Here is a 25,250-nt window from a genome sequence, read left to right as displayed (position 1 = left end):
CTCCTAAGCGTACTCAGAGATAAACAAAGCAAGCAGGTCCACTCTTGGCTTCTCTACAAGCGTGGGTTTTAAATATAATTGTGTTTGGTGTAAGAAGGAACCATGACTATTAATATACTTTGCACAGTTCCTAGAACTGCCTCTGAATTAGAAATTATGGAAGGGAGTCAACTAATATTTGTGGTACTGGAAGATTGCAAGAACTGCCACCTCGGGTAGTTTTCTGTTTATACAGATATAGGTTTCAGATTTCTGATTTATTCTGGACTGAGTGCTTACAATGCTACTACTTCACCTCAGAATTTTACCTTCCCAAAAGCTGATTTTTAATCACAAAAATGTGTGTAAATCCTAAATAACTTTTTTTTTGGCTGTAAGTCAAAAGTATTATTTTTGCTTCTAGCAGCATTTTTTGAGTTTTCCCCATAATTATAAAAAATGTCTGTATGTGTGACCAGAAATTCTTTAATGGTGAATGTTTAAAGATTCTAACAGAGGAGTAATTGGGTCATTTGTAAAAATATCACAGCCTGTGACTTACTAAAGAATGTTTTGCCTTATGCAAATGGGAGGTACTCTTAGGATTTCCTTAAGAAAATGAATAGTTCCTCAAGGAAATAATAGTGAAAGCTTTTATACCAGAATCTTCCTAGTGAAACTTTGCTTGAAGAAAAATTATCAATATGTAGGAGGGGAAGGCTGGTACTCAGAGGCCTCAGGCAGTGGCAGGGCTTAGTAATTTTACTAGGAACTAAGGTTCATTTCTTTACACTTGCAGGTCTAACAACTGGATTTTATTAGTAAAATGAAGATGATATGATTCATAATGGACTGAGATTATATGAGACATATAAATCAGAAAGCTAATTTATTAATTTTAATGTGGGGGTTCCAGTACTAGATATGTTACCTCCTATTGAGGTCATCCCCTCTCCATGTGGTGATTCCTGGGAAGCGAAGTAGAAATTTCCTTGGTGAGCATGGATTAGTGCAAATCTTCGGCAATATTTTGTGGCAAAAGTTAACAGAGAGACTTTCTTCATAGAGGATGATGTCTCTCTCATACAGGAATATGTGCCCACCCCAGACTCAGCCTATCTCTCATCTATATCGTGCTAGACACAGGGGCCAATTATGGAATGCTAAATGGCAACATATCACTATTACTATTATTACCAGTATGGTTGTTGTTATTGTTGACCTCTTGAAGCTATGCTCTATTTTGTTCTGCTTCATCTCTTCTGCTCAGGCTACATATGTTATTAGTTCTTCCTTTGTCAATTTGCTACAGATGAGGAAAGCAAATAAACAAAGCAGTTAAAATTACATGTAAAGTTAGTGCTAAGTATAGAGGATAAAGACCTAAAGATTTCTTCAAAGAACACAGAGCTCATAAAATTTGGCCTCCATGTGATGTTTTGGCTCTTCACTTATAGTCATTATTTTTTGATATTTGCTATTTCTTAGATAATTGTAGTAGATAAATGCTTTGTGTGTCAGTGAGGTGTTGTATTGTTATTATACATAGTTCTGCCTCAAGAGGCCTCGGTAGGATATGTGAAGCTATGTAAAAAAAAAAATGAGTCTGTATGACAAGAATGGGTACACTACATTTTCTTTAGGAGTGGCATACAATAAAGAGAGAGTTTCTCAAGATGCCTTGACCTAAGACTACTGCCACTCAGTTCAGAGCCGAGACTATGGTCATTTTAACTTTAAGTTATAGCTCTCACCTAGAGAAAAATAAAATACCCATTTTAAAATATCTCAAAATACTGCAAAATGTCTATCAATCAGGGTCCTAAAATATTTAAGATTTTTATCCTTTGGAAATCTTTTGCCATGATTCCGTGCTGCTATTTAAAATAAAGTAGTTCAAGCAGTCAACTTGCTATTGGCCTGTCCCACCCCCACCTGAGGTAACAGCTACACTTTTATACCTCCTCATAAAACTGTATCATATCATCAGCATAAGGTCAGCAGAAGTTGAATCTTGTAATGAAACAGTTCTCAGGAGATGACTTATTTTATGCCAATATCTTTTTTCTTTATAGATCTTTCTTAATCGTGGGATAATTCTCAAAGTTTTCTGTTGAACAACATTCAAAACATCTATATGACATTTCTCTCCTGTATCTTGCAATGAACATATAATTTGTTTTCACTTTTCCAATAAGAGGCTTTTTTTTCTATTAGAATATAATTTCTAATAAATTCCTTTGGTGATAATACATTTACATAGTACATTTTGATGTCAGTGATTTGTAAATAAATGACTTTATTTCATTCTTTAAGTCATCTAAGAAATTTAATTTTCTTTTAAATCAAATTTACTTTTAAACTATGTTTTATAATGTAATTCTTGAATGGATCCTCTGGAAAAAGCATGAACAAAGTAATGCTTAAGTAGTACATTTCAAAGAAATAATATGAATTATGGTCAAATCAAGATTTTATTTACTTTGATACCCTTTAACTATATCATTTAGAGTAACATATAAATATTTTCTCCACTTTGCTCCAAATCGCCATCATACTTTAAAACCATTTGTATTTATCTCTAGAAATTTCTTAGAATCACACAAATTAGTTAAGGATGTTTTCAATTGGAAAATATTTTTTAAATTCATTTTTATATCAATCATGCACTAATAGTTTTGGTGATAAATAATTACAAATACCTGCAAAGAATTCAAGTGGTATAGAAGTATAGCAGGTAAAAAATTTAAAACCCTAAGTCTCTTTAAATCCCACAATATCTAAATGTTTGATGAATATATTGATGGTAAGGGAAGTCTTAGTTTAAAACTTTTGTTTTTGTGTGTTACCAGAGGATAATGAAATTGCTTTCTCATCGAAGAATGAAATGTTAGACTTGGACTTGGATGTCATCCAAAGTGACCAAATATGAGCATTTGAAATCTGTGCTTTGAAACTGAAAAACAAGTACACTTGAATGCTAGAGGCTAAGGAATGAGGGGAAAAAAAACCTTAAGAGAATGACCTGGAGAAATATAATATGATCTGTATCTCAGTGTATCTGCCATTGTTTAGAGATATCCATTCTCCCTATCTGTCTCCTTAAACTGGCGTTCCCTTTTTTCCTTTAATAATACTAAAATTTGTTTTTTCTTTTTTCTCATGTGTTTCATTTATTATTCTTTACTATTTGTAGAGATACAGATCAGAGCATCCAAGGACTCAATTAAAAACATGAGTAAATAAAAATGCTATGAGATAAGGACAGCTATGGGGTGTTAGGACCCCAAAGCTCATAATCAGATTTCATTTGCTCTATTGAGATGATGCAGAGGATGGAAATGGAGTGTTAATGTGCTCATATGTGGCTGTTCCAACAAAGTTCTTGAAAATACCTCTGTTCAAAAATACCATAATTATACTAAAAGGCAAATAGAAAAATCATGAAAGCTATCTGAAACATTTGTGACAGGAAAAGCCTCTTAGCAACTAAAAGTCAAATATTCAAACCAGTAAAAAAAAAACATGAACTACCCCCAATAGAAAATATTTATAACAGCTCTGTGTTAAAAGAGTAAAAGATTGACACCAATTTAAATGTCTGAAGTTAGGGGAATTTTTAAATGATTAATGGAATAGTGATATAATGGAATATTATGTAACTATTTAGATAAGCATTTAGAAATACATATTCACTATTTTAAAATTATGTTGGCCAGCAGGATCTGACAATAAAAATGTTTTAGTTCCTGGCTAAATGGAATGGATTTTCTAAGAACAAAATAGTAGTTGAACCAGAAATGAGAAGGGCTGTTTCATTGAGAAGTCTTCAGGCTAAGTAAGATGACAAATAGACATATAAATCAGAAAGTCAATTTATTTTCATTTATTTTTTAAAGATTATTTATTTGAGAGGGTGAGAGAGAAGCACAAGCAGGCAGAGCAAGAAGGAGAAGCAAGGTCCCTCTGAGCAGAGAGCCCAACGTGGGGCTCAATCCTAGGACCTTGGGATCATGACCTGAGCCAAAGGCAGATGCTTAACTATCTGAACCACCCAAGTGCCTCAGAAATTCAATTAATTAATTTTAACGTGGGAGTTCCGGTTATAAGGTATACATATTATCTCCTAACAAGGCCATCCCCTCTCTCAATGTCGTCATTCCTGGGAGGCTAACTAGATAGTTCTTAGAAGACTCTCTGAAAGGACTTCAAGCTAAATAAGATGATAAAAAGTAAGCTCCTATATGGTGGTCATTAATGCTACTCACTACATATTCCAATTCTTCTAGACTTCGTAGTATTGCACTCCCCCAACTCATTAGTACTGGGAATGGTCATGTGACTTGTTATAGCCTACATGAGGGGAAATTGCGGTATATCATGTCCAGGAAGAAGTTTGTGACTTAATTTGAGATTGCTGTACTCTCTTCTTTCTCTCTACTCTGGTGGCTAGCAATATTCCAGAGGTGACTGCTCTATTAGCAGTAAATTACTGCCATGCTGGGATTGCATGTTACTGCTGCAAAACCCAGCCTATCCTTGCTGAAACATTGTGCTTCTGAAGCAACAAGCTTGGTGCCTACCGGAATATACCCATGTGGTCTTGATCCTGGCTATGCTCCTAAATAGCTTTCTCACCTTGACCAAATTATCTAAAGAAATTATAGACCTCAGCCTCCTTATCTGTATAACACACAGATAATAATACTGTTTCACAGGGCTATTAGAGTGATTAGATGAAACAATGCTTAGCATAATACTTGGCATATAGTAAACTCTCATTAGACATTATTATTATTATTATCAGAAAGGAGACAATTAAGGAGTGTGCCACACTTCTGATGGACAGAAGTTGGTGGAAGTGTGTGAGTGGGGGCTCACATTCTGTAAGAGGCTTGAGGCCAGACCCTAAGGTATGACTATCTGTTTAAATAGTGAGATCAGACTCTATCACTTTCTCTTTAGAACAAGTAACTAAAGAAGGCCTGGTGCTAGCCAAATCATTATCTAGAAAGACAAAAAAGTTTACAGACATCTCTAAACATGCTCAACATAAAGAAGACAATCGAGAATATTTTAGTTCAGCAGCATAATAGGAAATTAAGAAATACTGTAAATTAGTGCTATTACTTTCCTTTCCCTTTGTCTAATAACCTGTAAATAGGATTATGCCCCTGATCCCATGACTTTATTTTTTTAAATCAGTGTGATGCTAGGAGTGTTTATGTCATTTTTCCTATGTGGGTAGCTTGGGGACAATTTTATAAGGCACCTTGTCTGAAGTCTATCTTGCTCAGATAAGACATCTGGAACAGCACCAACACATTGCCAGAGATTCCTTCCAATTTACTGTTGATTTTCATTCTTTGCAGATTCTGCATTTGTGAATTCACATACTCACAAAAATTGATTTGTAATCCCTAAATGAAATGCAATGCTCCAGAGTCATTGACAGACACCTGCAGAGAGGTGAAACAGTTGAGTTGTGTGATGTGCATATTGCCAGCTAAGGTTGAACAGGGCATTTCTCCATCTCCTTATTTCAGCTCCCATTCCATCAACAGGTGTCTTTCTCATGGTCTATTTAGTGCTACTTTTTTTGGATTTTTGTGCTTTTTATTGGTGACATTGTTGTTTAAAATGGCCTCTAAGCATAGTGCTAAAGTGTTCCCGAAGGTCAAGAAGACCATGATGTGCCTTATAGAGAAAATATGAGTGCTTGATAAGCTTCCTTGAAGCATGAGTTATAGTACCTTTGGCTGTGACCTGAAAGATAATGAATTAACAATACACACTAAATAAAGTGTCTTTAAACAGAAAGAGTCATTAACCAATGTTACACATTAACTGGTTGATGAAAATGTCATGACCAGAGGCTCACAGGAACCTCATCTGTATATCCCTTAGGAGCAATGGTTCTGTATTCACTAATTTAGTGTTTGCAGGGACTTTATAGAAAGAATATAACTGACACCAATAACAAAAATCAACTGTAGCTTCTTTCACGTTCCTATTACATTGTTGGAGAAGGCATATAAAAAGATGAAACCATGGCAATACGGAAGTAAGGCCAGCACTTAACATTTTCTAGTAATCAGTAGAAATTTCCATGAACTACAGAGTGGATGGAGCTGGATTTCAGAGTTCTCACTGAACACAGGTCAAATCTTTTCTTATCTTGTCAATATTCCTACTCTGTCAATGAGCACAGGGAGCCCCAGGAATTGGTTGAGTGAAGATGACTGGAAGGAAGATTGATGGCATAGCAAATTGTAGGAAATATATTTTTTTGTGTTTCACTTTCTCTGAGTGTCTGGTCCCATCAATACCACCTCCATTTAACATGTAACACACTATACCCAAACCTGAGGCTTGGCAGATGGAGAAAGTTCAAACTACATGAAGCATAATTCCATTTGCATGGACACTAGGTATCTCTCAGGCAATAACTAAGATTCTAACAGTCTAGCCACAAGCAGGAGCTTTGTTGCCAAAGGATGATAGCTTTGCATTGAAGAGTTAATTTTTAAAAAATTTTTCTGAGTTATTGTTTTAAAATTTTTTCTCAAATCCAGCACTTTTCCACTACAGTTATTTTATTGGAGTTTACCAGAGCATGCACACACTGTACTTGGTCTGGTACCAAGAGCAACCACTCTAAGGTTCCTTGAGTTATGGTAATGGGGCAATAGGCTAAATAATGGCATAGCCTGGATTACCTAGAAAGCATTCCACTGCTTCTGGCCACACAGAAGAGGTAAATGAGTCAAAGTTTCTGAAAAGATATTTTACCTTTAAAATCCAAAGTTACTAAGCAGGTAGTGGGTAAGGAGTTCAAGATGTTCAATTACTCTTCTTCTTGGAGTTAAAATCCCTACACGATCCGCCGGATCTTCAGAAACTTCACTAAAGTTATAGCTTCCAATCATATTTATAACAGCTAGAACTTCAAGATGCCTGCCTTTCTCCAGAGGTATATAATACGATGCCACAAATGTAGTGGACCAGGATGATATCCAGTGAGAGCATGAGACTATTTCCATCATGCTTCTCGTCCATTTATTTCAATTACCACAGGAGACTCAAAGTTCCTGTATCTTCTCTTGTCACCTGAATCTTTATCCCCAAGGTGGTTTTGTACATCCTTTAATCTGACCCCATCTCTGCATATTCCCAACATTCAAAACCCTTGTACTATGCCCTCTGGAATTCACAGTGCATCACCAGCAAGATCGTTTGCATCCTCGACTTGTTTCCAAGTGTTCTGTTTACCTTCTCATCTTAAATGAAGTTTGTTCTCTCCAGGATACTCTTCATATGCAGGCCTCAGAGGGTGGTTGTTTTCTCTCTTACATTGCTTATACCATTGGTTCCTCTTGTTCTTCTAAAGTCATTCTCCCTATATACCCCTTACTTTCTCATTTTTACTATTTTCAAACTCATGCCATGAACTGAATCCATGCAACATGCTAAGTTCCCTTTGTTTTACCCATTTTCAGGCTTCCAGGTTTCTTCTCGCATTTCTTTTTTTTTTTTTATATATATAGATCCTTGTTGCTTTCTTTTTTTTTAAAGACTTATTTATTGATTTTAAAGGGAGAGAGAGAGGGAGAGCACGAGTGCAAGTGGGGAGAGGGGAAGAGGGCAAGAATCTTCAAGTCGACCCCTCACTGAGCACTGTGCCTGACACAGGGCTTGATCCCACAACCTATGAGGTCATGACCTGAGCCAAAACCAAAAGTCAGATGCTCAACCAACTGAGGTACCTGGGCGCCGCTCCTTGTCACTGTTTCTAAAACTACTTTTATAATAATTCACAGTGATTTTTATATATAAATAGATGATCCTTCCAATATCTTGGTCTCTTAGTACCTGATCTCTTTTCTGTGAATGAGCTTGTTGTCTCTTCTCTCCCCAGGCCCTGTAGACATGCTCCAGACTTAGTCATGACCAATAGCTGCACAGCCTCCATAATCTTAGTTTTAAGTGTTCACTCTTTTACCACCACCTCCCACTTTGCAGCTCATGTTCTTCAGTACCCTAAGTCTAACATTTTTTTCAACCCCTCTAGGTCCTATAATTCAGTGATCCTCCTAATGCTTCAATGTCTCTCAACCCTTTCTTATAGTTACTTTCCTTCTTAACAAGCTTGAATTCCTTGGTCCATCATTATAACTCCATTGCTTTTACCGTTAGCTACCATGCTTCCTCCAACCCATATCTAACCCTATCCAGTTGTCCTCCAAAGTAAAACCTCAACACTACTTACACTCAACCTTGGCTATTCAGGACCTTTGTGTTGCTGAGCCTGTCTAGAAAAAAAAAAAAGACCCAACTATGCTAACTGGATCACCAACCTCAAATGATTGCTGGAAATGTTGTATTTCCAGCATTTTATTTTCTGTTTATTTACTGTCTCTTTCTCCCTTTCTCAAGTGATCATTTTATACTGAATTATCTCTTCTCAAATCACTGACACCCCTTTAGTAGTTCTCACTTTTTTGGATGATCTTGCTTCCTCTCTCTGACCAAATTGGAATAATAAGAAGAGAACTTCTATAAGCTCCCATCCTGCCTTATCTCCTATTTCCATGTCTGTGCTCCCACCTAAATAAAGTCAGTACTTCCACTTGTATTTTGGATGCTATTTCCTTGTGCTACAATAATGACTACAATAATAATGTATCTACATGACTACAATAATAATCTCTCCCCTCTCCTTTAAAAAAGGAGAAACTCCACATGGTTCTATATGCCTCCTTGCAAATGCCCCTTGCCAAACTTCCTTGAAGAGTTGAATCTCCTTGCTGTCTTAAGTCTCTGGAATTGATTGAAAAGTCTTCTGAGGCTAGAATTCAGTTACAGGAAAAGGGAAGGTAAATGAGGAAAGGAAGAAGAGACATAGGCAAAGCATCTGCAAGTCACTTACAGCAGATTCTTGTCTCTTAAATCTAACCCTAATAAGTAAGCAGCTTCCTTTCGCCTTTTCTTACCATTGAGAGGCTCCTTTTGTCAGTGCCTGAGTCAGAGTTTTAAGGCTACTGACCTAAACCTTTCTGCTGAACAGAGCCAGATGTAGACTCCTCAAGCAGACAATAAATCCCATATAACATATTTCTCCGAACTCCCGTTTCCTTTTGGTCATGAAGACATTTATGAAGTCACACAAATTGGGTTGTGGAAAAAAAACAATAATTTACAGAATTAAGCAAGCATAGGATAGGAATGAAAGTGCAAATTTTTCTCCAGTTTCTTTTTTAGATTTTTGGGTTATAATTCTTCTTAGCTACAAAAAACTCTAAGAATTAAATATGTGGCTCAACAGGGTGCGTTTTGTAGCTAAATGCTAACAATTACTTTGCCAGAGTTATCCTGAATACTTTTGCAGTTTAAGTTGTGTAGATGGCAGGTCATTGTATTCTCTACACATCGCACATTTTTAGGAGCATTTCAGCTATAGCTAGATATCTAAATAAACAGCTTCCTGGATTGAAAACACTTCTACATTTTCTTTAAATCCTACAGGTTTAACCTAATATGATTTGCAAATTACTTTTAAAAAATGAATTATGTATTTCTCTATTAAATCTTTTGAGTAACAGATTCCCTTTTCAAGGTCCCTTAAGATGACCCTTAAGCCACCCTTGAATATTTATTTTTAGTCTGTACAATCTTGAATGATGAAATATTTGAAAACATCTCATCACAACTTTTAGAAAACTTTGAGATGAATTTGCAAAGTCACATATTTTGTTTTCTTTGACCCCAAAAAGTTGAATTTATGTGTCCTGGTTTTTCTTTTGAAGAGAAGAGAACCAATTAGTCACATGCTAATCAGAACTTTTGGATTGAATGTATAATGAATCATTTTTTCAAATCAATCATTAATTTTTACTGGAGAGCCAACTCTGACACAAATTGCTATGGGTCATTTAGGAAAGGATAACAAGAAGCAACGTCTATCAGAAATGAAAGAAGATCCATATATTTTCTAGAAGCTGCCTGCTTCAAGAGGTCCTTATCTTATTGATTCTCATTCTTCCATGTCTAAATTTCTGGGCTCACATCCCAGTTTCTGACCCATCCCATGAGAGACAGTTATTGCCATTAAGTGTTCCAAAATGTCTTTGGGTTTCAAGGCTCAACCTCTGCTCTAGACAACCATGCTGAGGAAACTTACAAAGAAACTTAGGTATCATCAAGCCACCCCAGGCCTATTACTACTGTGAAGTCATTGTGAAGTAAGAATACTAATTACATCCATTCATTCATTCATTCATTCATTCCACCAATGCATGTGATCCTCTAGCCACTCAACAAACATGTGCTGAGAATGTTAGGCTACATACCAAACATTAAAAACACATATGTGATTAACACACAGCTGATGTCATCAATGGGCTCACCTTCAGCAAAGGAAACAGGTAAATAGATAATACAAAACAATCTGGTAAGTTATGTCTGCAAGCTTCTAAATGAATGGTCTTGTTTATTAAAAAAATTTGATTTCCAAAATATTGATTGTGTTTGATAACAGTTTTAGACATTTTCTTGAAAGGTTAACTTAATACTTTTTACTATGAACTTGTTCATTATTTTATTCTTTCCCGTTCTCTCTTCTGGGTATTAAAAAAATTGTTTTTGGCTTATTATTTTTAAAAATATACCTTTAACAACCAATTTGTTATTTTTACATAATGTTTAAAAATAATCAAGTTGAAACATCAATGTCAGGCAGACTATAACACAGATGATGAAGGTCCATTTGAAGTATTTTTTCTTTTTTTTAAGATTGATTGATTGATTGATTGATTTTAGAGAGAGTGCACACACACATGAGAGAGACAGTTGGGGAGGGGGAAAAGGAGAGGGGCAATAGGGAAACTCAAGTAGACCCCCCACTGAGCACAGAGCCTGGTGCAGGCTCTGTCTCCCCACCCTGAGATCAAGACCTGAGCCAAAACCAAGAGTCAGATGCTAAACTGACTGAGCCACCCAGGAACTACTAAAATAATTTTAAAGAAAAATTGAGGTGATTCTAAAGAAATAAGATTCCAGGGAAACAATGAAAATGACCTCTTCAATAAATTGTACCTAAAACTCCAAATGATCATCCAATTTGGACAGTTATGAGTTGAATTATGGTTCTGATTACTGCTCTATTGATATTGACATTGATGTTTAACTTTATTTTCTCCTTAGGGAGGAGTTAACATAAAGCAAAATTTTTAGTGTACTTAAATGTGAGAATTATTTGTTACCAGGGGACATAACTAACCCATTGTCTCAAAATATTAATTTTTAAGCTTATTTTCTTCTTTATATAGTCTCTGAAAGAAATGCTGACAACAGATCGCCTAAATGAAATTTTATCCTTCAAACTATTCTTTCTTGAGTGTTTTATTTAGCAGGAGTTCATGAGGTTTGTGTTTTCTATAATTATAAGCCTAGAAGTGGGATGCACTAAGATTATTCTTAGGATACAGTCCATGGTGAATTATATATTGCTCCATGTACCATCTTTAGAACTCCACTGAAGAGTTCTGAATGGTTACCTTCTAGGGATATTTAGAAAACTTCCTTAGTTTGATGTCCAGTATCTATGCTACTACATATCTTCTTTGAATTACTACAGGGTTAAGTCTTGATATATCCATTTTAAGTTGAAAATATATTTAATTTGTTTAATCTACTGATCGTATAAACTTAGCTTACCTTAAGCAAACACTTACATGAGACTATAGTTGGGCAAAATCATCATACACAATTTTATAAAAACAGTATTGATTATCTCATATAATTTATTGAATATTATGCTGAAAGTGAAAACATAATGGTTGTGGGCCAAAGAATGGTTTTAAGTGTATCAGTTGTTTGCTGTCATGATCATGTGGCTGACTGGGAGCTGAGGCTCAGTGGCCCTCTCCAGCATCATGACATTATCTCTAATCCTGGAAAAGCTCCAAATTCAAAATTCAAAGGTTTCCACTGAATATCACTTTCACACCATTGTAAAGTTGAAAAATTGTAAGTCAAGCCATCAAAAATTGGGGACCATCTATGTTTATTTATCCTATAATATACTCTTAAAATTTCAATACAACAGTACTAATATTGGTACTAATAATAAGATACTGAATGCACTTTGATTCCCTGATTCTTTAGCCTTCAAGTATATTCCATTACAAATATGCAGTCAAGATGTTAATAGAGGAAAATGGATTGCAGAATACTGGGAAACTCTTTGTTTTCTGGTAATCTAAAACCAGTTCTAAAAAACTAAACGGTAGTTCTAAACCAAAACAAAAATTTAATAATAACAGTCTCTGGAAAAAAAATACAGTCAAAATACCATGTTTCAAAGTCGAGAAAATTTGTCAGTGTGTTATGTTATCAACTTTATGTTATTTGTATGCAGAGAATAATTTCTTTCAATTTATTTTTAGTATTTAAGGATTGTTTTCCTTTCCTTTTGATTTTATGTTGTTTTTAAGTCGGATAAGACATGTATATGATTCCAAAGCCATAATAATAAAACTAAGTATTTTCACAGAAGGGTCAATTCAAATCCTGTACTCTCCATTCTGTTCTCTTTCTCCCAATTTAGGACACCAATTTTATTAGTTTTTGCTTTTTTTCCAGTGATGTTTTTGAAAAATATAAGTAAAATGTATTCATATACAAATGTATTGATATTTCTCCAGTTGCTTAAATATGAACACTATTTTCCACCTTGCTCTTTTGCTTAATGATATATTTTAGAGATTGGCCCATATCAATATGGAGAATCACATGCCTTCCTCTTTACAGTTGCAAATTACTCTAATTTGTGAATGTCCTATAGTTCATGTAACAAATCCTCTGTTTTTGAATATTTGGATTCTTACTAGTCTATTGCTTCTCTAAGTAATATCACAAAGAATATCCTTGTATATATGCCATTTTATGTTTTTGCTTGTGTATCTTTGTGATACCTTTCTTAAAACAGGATATTGAGCCAAAAAATAAATGCATAAGTAATTGAGCTGTACCCTTTTATTTTTTAAAATAGTCTTCTAGTCCTTATCCATATATATGGATATTTTAAGTAATTTCACTCAAATTTATGAGGATTTTTATGTTTATACTTAATATGAATGTTCATGTTTCTACATCTCTTCATAATTAATTTTCATTATTCTAAAATAGTTCATCATTGATGAATGTATCAACATCATTTTTATCTTCTATATCTTTCCTTCCTGCTTAAGGAATATTAGTTAAACTCAGTGTAAAACACACAAGGAGTTGTATTTCTGTGGATATATGTATGCATACATAAACATTTCTGTGTATCTCTCAGGACATGTAATTGCCTACATGTTTCCATTTTTCAACTTGCTCATGCAAAATTTGAAAAAATTATCCCTGGATTTCAGATAATAGCAGTTTATCTCAGATTATAGAGGTCAGATAGTGAAGAGGTAGACTTGATCCATGTGATATTTGGAGCATAAAGATTGACCATGACCAGGAATTCACTGATGAAATTAGAAATCACCTAAAGTCACTTTCCTTCACTTACTTTCCACTCTTTCCTTTTCACCTTGCTTGAGTGAATGTGCTATGGGTCAAAAGGAAGAATTGCTTCCTTGGACCTGATACACTTGACCCCTTGTCACTAGCCCTCAAAAGTCCAATACTCCTTCTTGTGCAGTTGACCCCTACTGATCCACATTTGTGTCAGGACTTTCTTTTTTCTCCTTCTAGTTTATCACTGTAACTGTGTTTAAATTAAAAAACAATTTATGAAAATGTACATTGAGTTGATTTGTCATCAGAATCTCTGTACAGTCTAGGAGATAAATTTTGCTACATTTTTGGTCTGTTTTTCTACTTCATATAGCAAAAATCCCAAAATTGAAAAAATGAACTGAGAACTATAAGTGAATATAAAAATTACTTTAGCTATCGACATATAGCTAAATTAAAAATTATTCTCTAAATGTTACTATGAACATTTGGGTGTTTTAAATTTTATATTTCTTAATCCAACTCAGAAGCATCATGAATTTTTATGGAAAAAATAGAAATACAACTTGGTAAAGCCTAATACAAATCACCCAGCTATTTATAAACACATGATTTACACAATGAATAAAGTCAGACATCATATTCCTTAGCTGTTTTTACATTAGAAACTTATTGTCATACAAAAATCTATAGCTTTTCTCTTAAAATATATATCATACAAAGAGAGAAGTAGAAATATTTTATTATAATTGCCAGCATCACACTTTAATGGTAAAATGATTCAAAAATTATTAACATTGTCACCAAAGCCAAGACAGATGTATTTGTTATAGATGAAGAAATCCATGAAAAGTGTGTTAAAGTGGATGTGAGAGTCACTTAAGATTATTTACAATACAATTATCTAGGACATTTGAACTGAAAAGGAAACAAAAAGGACACAAATGGACAAAAAAATAAATGACAAAGAGAACTCCTTCTTTTTTTCCTTAAAGGGAGGCCAGTAAGGAAGGGAATCAGGAGCATTTAAAATGTAATAGAGTTGTGTGCAATTTTTTTCCAGGACCGAGAGCCACACTGTTATCTGGTGAAAAATGAATATGAGACATTTATTGCTGCTGAGGGATTCCCTGGGCCGCCTGCGATAGGTCTGGACTGAGGCTTTGCTTGAAGGTTATGTGAAGACTTTGTCATTCAAAGTCAGCACCACTGACAAGCACTATCCTCAGTAGGGCTAGCCTGAGCTCCAATGGATAAACAAAGGGGCAAGATATATTAGAAAGTGCTTGGAATCCTTCTGCCTCCTCACAATTAGTCATTCAGATTTATGGTGTATGATTTTGACTCACTCTGGCCAGGGTCACTGATCTTGCTATAAAAAGGCTCATCATCAATAAATACACATTGATCACACGTATCAAAATATGCACAATCCCATGCAGGCATTACAAAAGAAAACCAGTCATTAAATTGTGGTCATACTCATTTTCGATCCCAAACAACCATTCTCCACTTTGATCAACCATCATTTTCAAGAGACCCAGTACTAAATAAATTTTTGGCTCTTTCTAAAAAGCAAATTCATTCTTACAGACCAGAGATTTACTGCTCTAGAGGATATTAAGAAAAAAATGTTCCACAGGTTTTGAAGGCAATCTTTAAAAAGAAATCCCAAAATGATTTTGAAATGCCAGCATCATTGCAATAAATGAAAGTTTTCCCAAGATGATAACTTTGAAATAGACAACCTTAATTTGGGATTTGCATGTATGCATTTGTAACTTCTGAAATCTTCATCAGAATATCAGTTGTTTTACCTGATAATGCCCCAACTACTGATTTGTGTCTACACTATGAAAAAGAGGATCACTCAGCCATTAATCTTCACCATTTCTAAATGGCTACTCTACTAGTTTGTCAGTCCAAAAACCTTACAGTTAACCCAGACTTCTTTTAATTTTTTATATCCCAGAACCAATCTAACAGGAAATCTCAACAAGGAAATGTAGCATTTTAGAAGTGTAAAGAAATCTACCCAGATACATTACAGGAGGTCCCTGACTTATGATGATTCAACTTAGGATTTTTTGGCTTTATGATGGTGTGAAAGCAGTCCACATTCAAATGAAACTGTACTGAGAATTTTGAATTCCGGTCTTTTCCTGGGTTAGTGATATATGATATGATACTCTCTCATGATACTGGAGAGTGACAACCACAGCTCCCAGTCAGTCATATGATCACAAGGGTAAACAACTGATACATGGACGACTATTCTGTACTCACATGTCATTTTGTTTTTTCACATTCAGTGCAGTATTCAATAACGTACATGAGATAATCAACACTTTGTTATAAAATAGGCTTCGTGCTAGATGATTTGGCCCAACTGTAGGCAAATGTAAGCATTCTGATCACATTTAAGGTAGACCAGTCTAGGCTATGATGTTGGGTAGATTAGGTGTATTTAATACATTTTAGACTCACACAATTTTTGACTTATTATACATAATCACGTTATAAGTAGAGGAAGATCTATATATCTAAATTCTAGCTAAAAATTATTTTTTAAATGTACAATAGAGGTGATGGAAAGTTAAGCGATTCTTTGTTGATTAATAATGTTGAGAATATATGGATCCTCAGTGTTATGTTTGTCCTGAGGTAAGTGACTCTGCCCACTGGCCTAGAACCTGCATTTTGAAGGGTCATAGGAGTAGTGGAGAGGAGTCAAACAGACGCCTGCAATGATGGGAAGCTGGACTGGAGACCTGACCCAGAAAGTCTCCATATCCTGATATAGGAGGGATCTGGATGAAGGAAGAAAACAGAAATCATTTTTTAAGAATTTCCTACCACAAACTCACATTAGGACCTGGATGCATACTCTGTGTAGCAAAAGGGCAAGCAAAAAGTTTTTGTCACTCTTCATTTTTCACTGTAGGGTCATCCTCTTCTCTCTGATTACTTAGGCCTGTACACTTAGTTCTTATTTCTCTCTACACTTCCGGGTGCATATTCACTCATAAATACATGTCTCTCTCCTGCCTAAATTCCCAACTTAAATATCCGACTGCCACTAGGCATCTCCATTTGGATACCTAAGAGGATTTTCAAACTTAACAGTCTTTAACTAAATTTCTGATTTCCCACCATTCCCCACCAAATCTGCTCCACCTACATCTTCCGCATCTCAGTTGCTCAGACCCAAACCTTGGAATCATCTTTCACACTCCATACCCAATCTGTCAGGAAATTCTGTTGGATCTACTTTCAAGAAATATCTATTATCTGAGCAATTCTCACCACCCACTGCTAGTTCTCCTAGTATCTTGCTTGGGTTCTTGCGACAGTCTCCTGATATGTCCCTGCTTCTATCTTTGCTTCCCTGCAGTCTATTCTCAACATAGTAGCTGCTGTGATCCTCCTAAAATATAAGACCAATCACGTCATTTTCCTGCTCACACCTTACAATTGCTCCTGGCTTTCCTCAGAGTATAATCAAGTTCTTATAATCCCAAAGGTCCTACAGGACCCGGCCAAACTGTCTTTCTGATCTCATATCTCATGACTATTCTTCTCACTTACTCCTTCCAGGCACACTGTCATCCTTGATGTTTCTGGAACACATGATGGCCATACCCACAGTAGGACCTTTTGTCTTTTGGAAAGCTCTTAACTCAAATACCCTCATGTCTCACTGCCTTACTTTCATCCAGGCTTTCCTCTTATATCACCTTCCTCATGTCTGCTCCACTGACCACATTCTATTTGAAATTGCAACTCACCCCTTCCCTTGCTTTCCTGCTTCTTTTTCTCCCATGTGCTATTCCTTCCATGGCACATATCCTCTTCTAATATACTGTACATTATTACATTTATTTGTTTATCATCAGTGTTGCTATGTTAAAATGTAAGCTCAACAAGGACAGGGATCTTGACTGCTTCATTCAATAATTTCTCCAAAGTATCAGAATCATCCATAACACATAAGAAGTACTCAAAAAGATCTGATAAAGGAATTAAGTGAAGCTAGAAAAATCATGATGTCCAAATAAGAAATGGACAACAATGAAGAAAAAAATCACAGGTCACTCCTATTCACAAAAAATAGAGGTAAAAATTCCAATTGATAAAAATATATGTAAAATACACTGGAATTAAAATTTAAAGAAATAAGGGAATTTTTTAAAGATGTAAAATTCAAAAGAAGCCACAATCCAAATGCTCTAAAATATAAAAACTAAGTTTAGTGTAACGATGTAGAGTTTTATCAACACCAAAAATTTGATTAATTTTATTATTATAACAACACATGATTATCTCACAAAACAAGGAAAAAAGCACTTTGTAAGGTCAAAATTTTTAATGTCTTTTGGTAAATTAAGAATAGAATAAAATGTTTTCAATCTCCTAAAGGGCTATCACATTCAATGAAAAATTTTATAAGTATTTTCCTTAAAATTGAGAAATAAAACCAAGGAAGTCTGCTCTCACCAGACTTTATGTGCATTATTTTCCAAAAGGGATTAGTGATCTAAGACAAGAAGAATAAATTGAAATGGTAAACATTAGAAAGAAAAGAAAAATGTCATTAATACCAGTCTGAAAAGCATGGACTTTCAATACATTGTACTGTGACAATTTCTCATCCATATGGAAAGAATTCAAGTGGATTCTTCCCTGATAACACATTCAGAAATAAATTCTAGATAGTTCCAAGATTTAACTGTTAAGCACAAAATGTTAAATTTTAAAAGAAGATATACATTGTCATAATTTGGGGAGTAGGAAATAATTTTTAAATAAGTTCCCAAAGGAAAAAAAAAAAGCAAAGAAAAACGATGTTTTACTACATTCAAGATCAAAATTTCTAGTTATCAGAAAACATGATAGAGAAAATGGAGCAAAAAATAGGAAAGATAGGGCGCCTGAGTGGTTCAGTTGATTAAGTGTCTGCCTTTAGCTCAGATCATGAACCTGGGGTCCTGGGATCGAGTCCTCCATTGGGCTTTGTGTTCAGCATGGAGTCTGCTTGTCTCTTTCCCTTTGCCCCTCCCACCACCTGTTCTCTTTCTCTCAAATAAATGAATAAATAAAATCATTTTAAAAATGGGGAAGATACTTGCATCCCATATAACAATTAGTGACTATGCACCAGAAGATATTAAGAATATAAATTAACTACATAAAGATATTCAATCCAATAGAAACATGGAACAAAACCACCAACTGACTTTCTCTAGAAGAGGAAATAATAATGGTTACTGTATATATGAAAAATTGCTAAGCTGCATTAGATTAGTAAATTGCACATTAAAGCCACAAGAGGACTTTATATTCCAAATGGGGCGAGAAAAATTTAATAAACTAAGAATATTAAGTATTGGTGAAGATTTAGAACCAAAAACTGTTTAACATTGCTGAGTGTAGTATAAGTTGGTTTAACCTCTTTAACAATTTGGCATATCTAATGAAATTGTAACCTAGCAATTCTGTAGGTATATCCCCTAAGAAACTCTTGAACAGTTGCTCCAAGAGACACCCACTAGAATGATCATGTTAAATCATCAAGTTAGGAACTGTGAAAACATCTGAGATTTCATCCTGCTTCCAAGGTAACAAGTTAGCCAATCACTTTCATAGATACTGGCAGAAAGACACAGGGGTATCAAGGTTAGAAACTAAAGACAGTTTATTATTCACAGCAAAAGTCAGAGTAACATTGTAGCCCACAACTTCCACAGGATGATGTGGTCAGGGCCAGGTGTTGTTCAATCAATGAAAATGCGTTACAGAGAAGAAGCCTGAGATTAAGACTGATTCATGTAAGGGCTGCTGACAAACCTCCCCATCCTCCCTTCCAGAGAGTGACATTATCCTACCAGCCTGAAATATAAGCAATTCTCTCTGGGGAAAAGAGGAAGTCATCTCTGTCTTTATGATTCTGGAAAGTCTTTAGGGAGGTGGATGTCTCTATTTTTATTATTTGGGAACACAAGTTAGTTCCAGAGCAAGGCATTGTCCCCATGTTTCCAAGGCTGTTTGTTTATTCAAATATTCTTAAAATGGTAATACCGGAGCATATTGGCTGTTAGTGCCTAGAGGTTTAGCAATAACAGAGATTAATAGAGAATTATATCCTCCCAGTTCATAACAGCATGATTTATAATAGTACAACAAAGCAAAACAAAACAACAATGCTTAATGACAGAAACTTAGGTAGATATATTGTGAAATATCTAAAGAAATACTATGCAAAAGTTAAGTTGAAATCAACTATATCTTTTATCTACATGTATGAATCCTATGTTAAGAAGCAGAGAAATACACAAAAATGTATATTTATCTGAGTTCAGAAACAGGTAGGACCAGTAAAATAGTTTGATTTGTTGAACACATAGAAAATAAAATTATAAAGGAAAACAAGAGAATAGTTAACATAAAATGGTATTTAACTTTGAGAGGAAAGAAAGAGAATATGTTTAGGGATGGACACAGGATATTCCAAAGGTATTGGTAACATTTTATTTCTTGAGATGGATGATAGGTATTCTTTTTATTAATACCCTTTAAATTGTGTATAAAAAGTTATATACAGTCTTTCACATATGTGATATATTTGACAATTAAAAAAAAGTCAAAAATAGTTCAAAAACTAGATTAGAAATGGGATAGAGTAAAAGGAAAAGAAATCCCTTCTATATGGAAGAATTCCAGACCAATATTTACTATATTTACTATATACTGTTCAATTGAATTTTCTACTATGACTAAAATGTTTTATAATTCTGTGATGTTCTACAATGGTGCTTGGCAGCCAATAAACTGTTACACACTTAGAATGTGGCTAGTGCAACTGAGGAAATTAATTCTAATTTTTAATTTTTTTTATTTTTAAAGATTTTATTTAGCTATTATCTACCATTTTGAATAGAGCAGATATAGATCACTGGACTAAAAAAAAAAATCATGTTAGCCAAACATTGGTGACAATCTCCCTTTGAATTATCAAAGACTGAATCTCTTTATTTCTCTTTCTCCTTTTAGAGCACAATTTACTTTATTTACTTTCCCCATAAATAATACTAAGACAAAGAGAAGAATACACTTTAATAATAATCAAATAATAAGAAGGGAGAGTGGTGAGAAAAAACATGAGTATAGGGTTTGAATTATTAAGTGCTGGGTTTTAAGCAAGAATGAACAATGACAGTTGCTTTTTGTTAAGATAACATAGTGTTCTTATGGTATAATAAGATACATGAGAGAGAGAGAGACAAAGCTAGGCAGAGGTATTCATAGAAATCATTCAACAAATATTTATTGAGTACCTCTGAAGATGATGATGAGGATAAGATACAGGCTCCCAGTTATGAAATGAGTAAGACAATAATAATTTCTTTTTAAAAACTTATTTTATTTTTAAATTATTATTATCATTATTATTATTTTTCTCAGTGAGAGTTTGTGTGCACAGGTGGAGGGAAGGGCAGAGGAAGAGAGAGACAGAATCTTAAACAGGCTTCATGCCCAGTGCAGAGTCTGACTCAGGGTTCAATCTCACAACCCTGTGATCATGACCTGAGCTGAATCAAGATTTGGACACTTAACAGTCTAAGTCACCCAGGCACCCCAATAATAATTTGCAATATTTCTTATTTAGTGTTTAGCACCATTCGATGTGCTTTAAACTTGATGGCAACCTTTATTTTAGAGATGAGAAACTAAAGGATAAAGTAACTTTTCTAAGGCCATATACCCTCTGAGCTCCTATAGTCAACGGCTTAGAAGAGAAAATGGCATTTGAACAAGAGATAAAAAATGTGAACATTTTACAAGAAGGAAATGTTGGAGCTATGGAACTGCATAATGGAAAGACAACTTAAGAAGTGTTTTAGTTTTCTATTGCTATGCAACAAATTATCCGCAAATTTAGTGACTTACAACCATAACGGTTATTATCTCATAGTTTATGTGGTTTAGGAATTCAGGAACAGCTTGGTTGGCTGGTCTAGCTAGGTTCTATCATAAGAATGCAATCAATATGTCAATTGGAAAAAATATTTGCAAACCATGTATCTGATAATAACCAAAATATGTAAGGAATCCCACAATTCAGTAGCAAATAAACAAAAATCCCACCAAGTATCTGTTTAAAAAATGGACAGTGAACCTGAATAGACATTTTTCCAAGGGAAACATACAAATGGTTAATAGGTAATTGAAATGGTGCTCAATATCATAAATCATCATGGTAATGCAAATCAAAACACAATGTGATATCACCTTATACCTTTTAGGATGATCATTATGAAAAAAACAAAACAAAATATATTGGTGAGGATGTGGAAAAAAAGAGAATCTGGTACATTCTTGGTGGGAATGTGAATTGGTGCAGTGCTATGAAAAAAAGTATCAAGTTTCCTCAAAAAAATACAAATAGAACTACCATATGATCCAGCAACCCCACTCTTGGATATGTGGTAAAAACAATTGAAATCAGGATCTTGAAGAAATACCTGCACTCCTATTTTCATTGCAGCACTATTCACTACAACCATGACATGGAAACAATCTAAATGCCAGTTTACAGATGAAGGATAAAGAAAACGTGGGGAAAGAGTGACATCATCACTCTTATTCTATGGCGACATAGAATTCCTAATTCCTAATTTAAGACTGAAACTACTCCTCAATCACAGACTCCAACACATACTGTGTTAGAAGGATAAGAGAAATGGATACATATTGATGTATGTACCCTCTCCCTCAGGGAGGCATGGTATGGTACTGAGAAGTCTTCTCTAAGCTTATAGCTCCTCCAAGTAGGAAAAAGAGCTCAGTGTGAACATCTAGCTTCCCAGTGTTGTGGGTAGGTCCTTGGGAATACCCATGCTGGTCTTGACTCATGGGTACAAGGGAATGTGCAAGGCTCGACCACTGTTAATCTGATGATGGAGAGGCAGGGAAAGGCTTGCAACAACCAGCCCTTAGTAGTAGTACAGTGCTGAGTATACATGGTGGTCTTGTCTGACCGGGAAGTTTGGCCTGAGCATCTGGGAAGCTGCGTAGCCCAGCAACATTCAAATGAAGATACTGGGAGATAATACTGCATGTGAGCAGAGCAAAGCAGGTATCCCCATTCAGCCAGAGAACCTGGGGCATGTTTCCACTTCAGATAAGACTCTGAAGAGACTTGCTGGCCTCTGAGTCAGCTCTACCACCCAGCCTGGGCAGGGGAACTAATTAATAGCCTTGCTTATTGTGGAGGGTAGATTCTGGCTTGGCCTGAACAGGGAGCCTGAACTGAGCACATAAGAAGTGGCCTCTTGACCCAGCAGCATTTCAACAGAGAGCCCAGCTCACAGCTCTGTCTTTAGTGATAAGCTAATGACCACATCTGGCCAGAAAATTTGGTGCATAGGTCTTCCTTCTTAGCTCTGCAAACAAGAGTCTTGTTAGCCCTGAGACCTATTCTGAAGCCACCTCCCACTTCCCCACCTCAGACAGGGAAGGTAATCTGCTAACCAGAGCTCCTTGGAATCTTGGTAGCCCACTGTACAGCTCCAATTACAGGGTACTTGAGTGGGGAACCTGACCAGTGGCTCTGCCTTTGTAAGGCTAAAACTATGGCCTCATTTGCCCAGGGACCTTAGCTAGCAGGTGTTTCTGATTTGATTCTCAAATAAAGAGCTTTGCTTGTTCTGTAGCCCAACTGGGCAGAAAAGCTAAATTATAGCTCTGCCTAAAGCTGAATACAGCCTAAGATTGACCTGACCAGTAGTGTAACTACAGTTCTTGGGATTCTGTGTAACCTATCTTGCAACTCTGATTACCCAGGCACTTGAGTGGAGAACATGGCAAGAGCAAGAACAGTGGCTCATTAAACCAGGGAACTTGGTGCCTAGCTCTGCCTAATTTGATCCTCATGCAAGAGCCTTGCTGACCTTTGGGTATGTATAAGGTTCTTCCCAGAGAGGGAAACTAACTTATAAACCCTCCCACTGCTGAATATTGACCTCAGCCCACCTAACCAGGGGACCTAACAATAGCACACAGGGAGTTATATAGCCCATCCTATCATTCTGCTTACAGTAACACTTGAACAGAGAAGTTAGCCTGGGGCTTTTCTCATCTACAGAGTAAAACTTTGGTGGCTTTGTTGGGTCTGGAAATTTAATGCATAGTCTAGCCTGATTTGACTCCCTGCCCCCAAATTAGCACTGCTGGCATTGGGGCCCACTCTGCCGCCCTGACAGGGCAGGGAAGCTAACTCATAACCCTGCCTATTGATTAGTATAGAACCCAGGGAAGACCATCTAGAAAATCTGACCATAGACACTAGGCAATCATGGATCCCAACCTACAGCCTTACTTTGGCAGGAAAACAAGTTAATAATCTTATCTAACTGTCCTCAGGCAGTGTGGCACACCTCCCCATTCACATCTCAAAGCCTAGATGGTATCCTTGCCCCCAAAATAGACCCCTCTAGCAGGCTTCACCTGTCCAAGGATGTTACTACTAACATGTCCAGAACATCAAAAGCAGAGCAGTGAGGAACTGTCTCTGCCAATATGAACCTATAAAATCTGGAAGAAGGAAACTTTACTTAAATGCACAGATACCAGCATAAGGAATCAAGAATTATGAAAAATCAGGTAAACATGACACTACCAAAGAAAACTAATAAAGCTCCAATAACTGATGCCAAAGAAATAGAGATCTACAAATGGTAAAACTAAGAATTCAGGATAATACTCCTAAAGAAGTTTCTTGAACTATAAGAATATGCAGACAAGTAAGCAAAATTAGAAAAATTATACATGGACAAAATGAGAGGTTCAAGGAAGAAATAAAAACCACAAAAACACACAAACAGAAATCTTAGAGCTGAAAAATACAATCACTGACTGAGGAATTCAATAGAGAGCACTGAAAACAGGCTTGAACATGCAGAAGAAAGTATTAGTAACCTAAAAGATAGGGCATTTGAAATTATCCAGGGAGAGGAACAAAAAAGAAAAAGGACAAAAATTTTAAAAATGAAAAAAGTAAAGATGTAGAATAACACCAAAAGAAGAAATGTCCACATTATGAGAATTCTAGGAGAAAAGAAAAGGGACACAACATATATTTAATGTAATAGCTAAAAACTTAATGAACTTGGGGAGGGAAATGGATATACAGATGGATCCATGAGGCCCAGAAAACCCCAAATAAGGTGAGGGCTACACCAAAACATTATAATTAAGCTGTCAGAAGTTAAAGAATTATGAAAGCAGCAAAATAAAATAGTCTAGTTACAGACAAGGGAATACCCCTCATAAGTCTATTTCTCAACAGAAATTTTTTAAGTAAGGAAGGAATTGTAGGATATATTTAAAATATTGGAAGGAAAAAAACTTTCTGTCAACCAAGATTTCTATACCAGGTGAAGTGGTTTCTCAGAAATGAAGGGGGAATAAAGACTTTTCAGAACAAATAAAAGCTGAGGGAGTTCACAGCCACTACACTTACCTAACAAAATATACTTGAGGGAGTTCTTTGAGTGGAAGTAAAAGAACACTAATCAGTATCATAAAAACACAAGAAATTAGTAAAAAAGTCATTGGTAATGGTAAATATACCGTCAAAGTTAGATTCTGCTATATAGTAGTGTATAATTCATTTTCAACTCTACTTTAAAAGTTAAAAAATAAATGTGGTAAAAACCATAACTATAATAATGTGTAATTGAATATACAAAAAATACATA

General features: G+C 35.4%; 2 long non-coding RNA genes across 6 annotated transcripts in view; one reads left to right on the top strand and one right to left on the bottom strand.

Annotated features, from left to right (window-relative positions):
- LOC144313794 (uncharacterized) overlaps positions 1 to 25,250 on the bottom strand; it is a 466,610-nt gene that overhangs the window by 51,895 nt on the left and 389,465 nt on the right. The gene's annotated exons all lie outside the window — the stretch shown is intronic.
- Positions 10,270 to 25,250, top strand: part of LOC144313356 (uncharacterized) — a 46,472-nt gene continuing 31,491 nt past the window's right edge. Inside the window, exons 1-2 of one of the 2 annotated variants that reach the window (XR_013379014.1) lie at positions 10,270 to 10,403; positions 23,335 to 23,447. This is a non-coding gene — a long non-coding RNA (uncharacterized LOC144313356). The remainder of the gene's footprint in view (positions 10,404 to 23,334; positions 23,448 to 25,250) is intronic. The other variant, XR_013379013.1, reaches the window with a different exon arrangement.

The sequence above is a fragment of the Canis aureus genome, chromosome 5, assembly GCF_053574225.1.
Source record: "Canis aureus isolate CA01 chromosome 5, VMU_Caureus_v.1.0, whole genome shotgun sequence".
NCBI classification, from domain to species: domain Eukaryota; kingdom Metazoa; phylum Chordata; class Mammalia; order Carnivora; family Canidae; genus Canis; species Canis aureus.
Note: the sequence above shows the minus strand (reverse complement) of the source record. Positions and strands in the feature narration are given on the sequence as shown.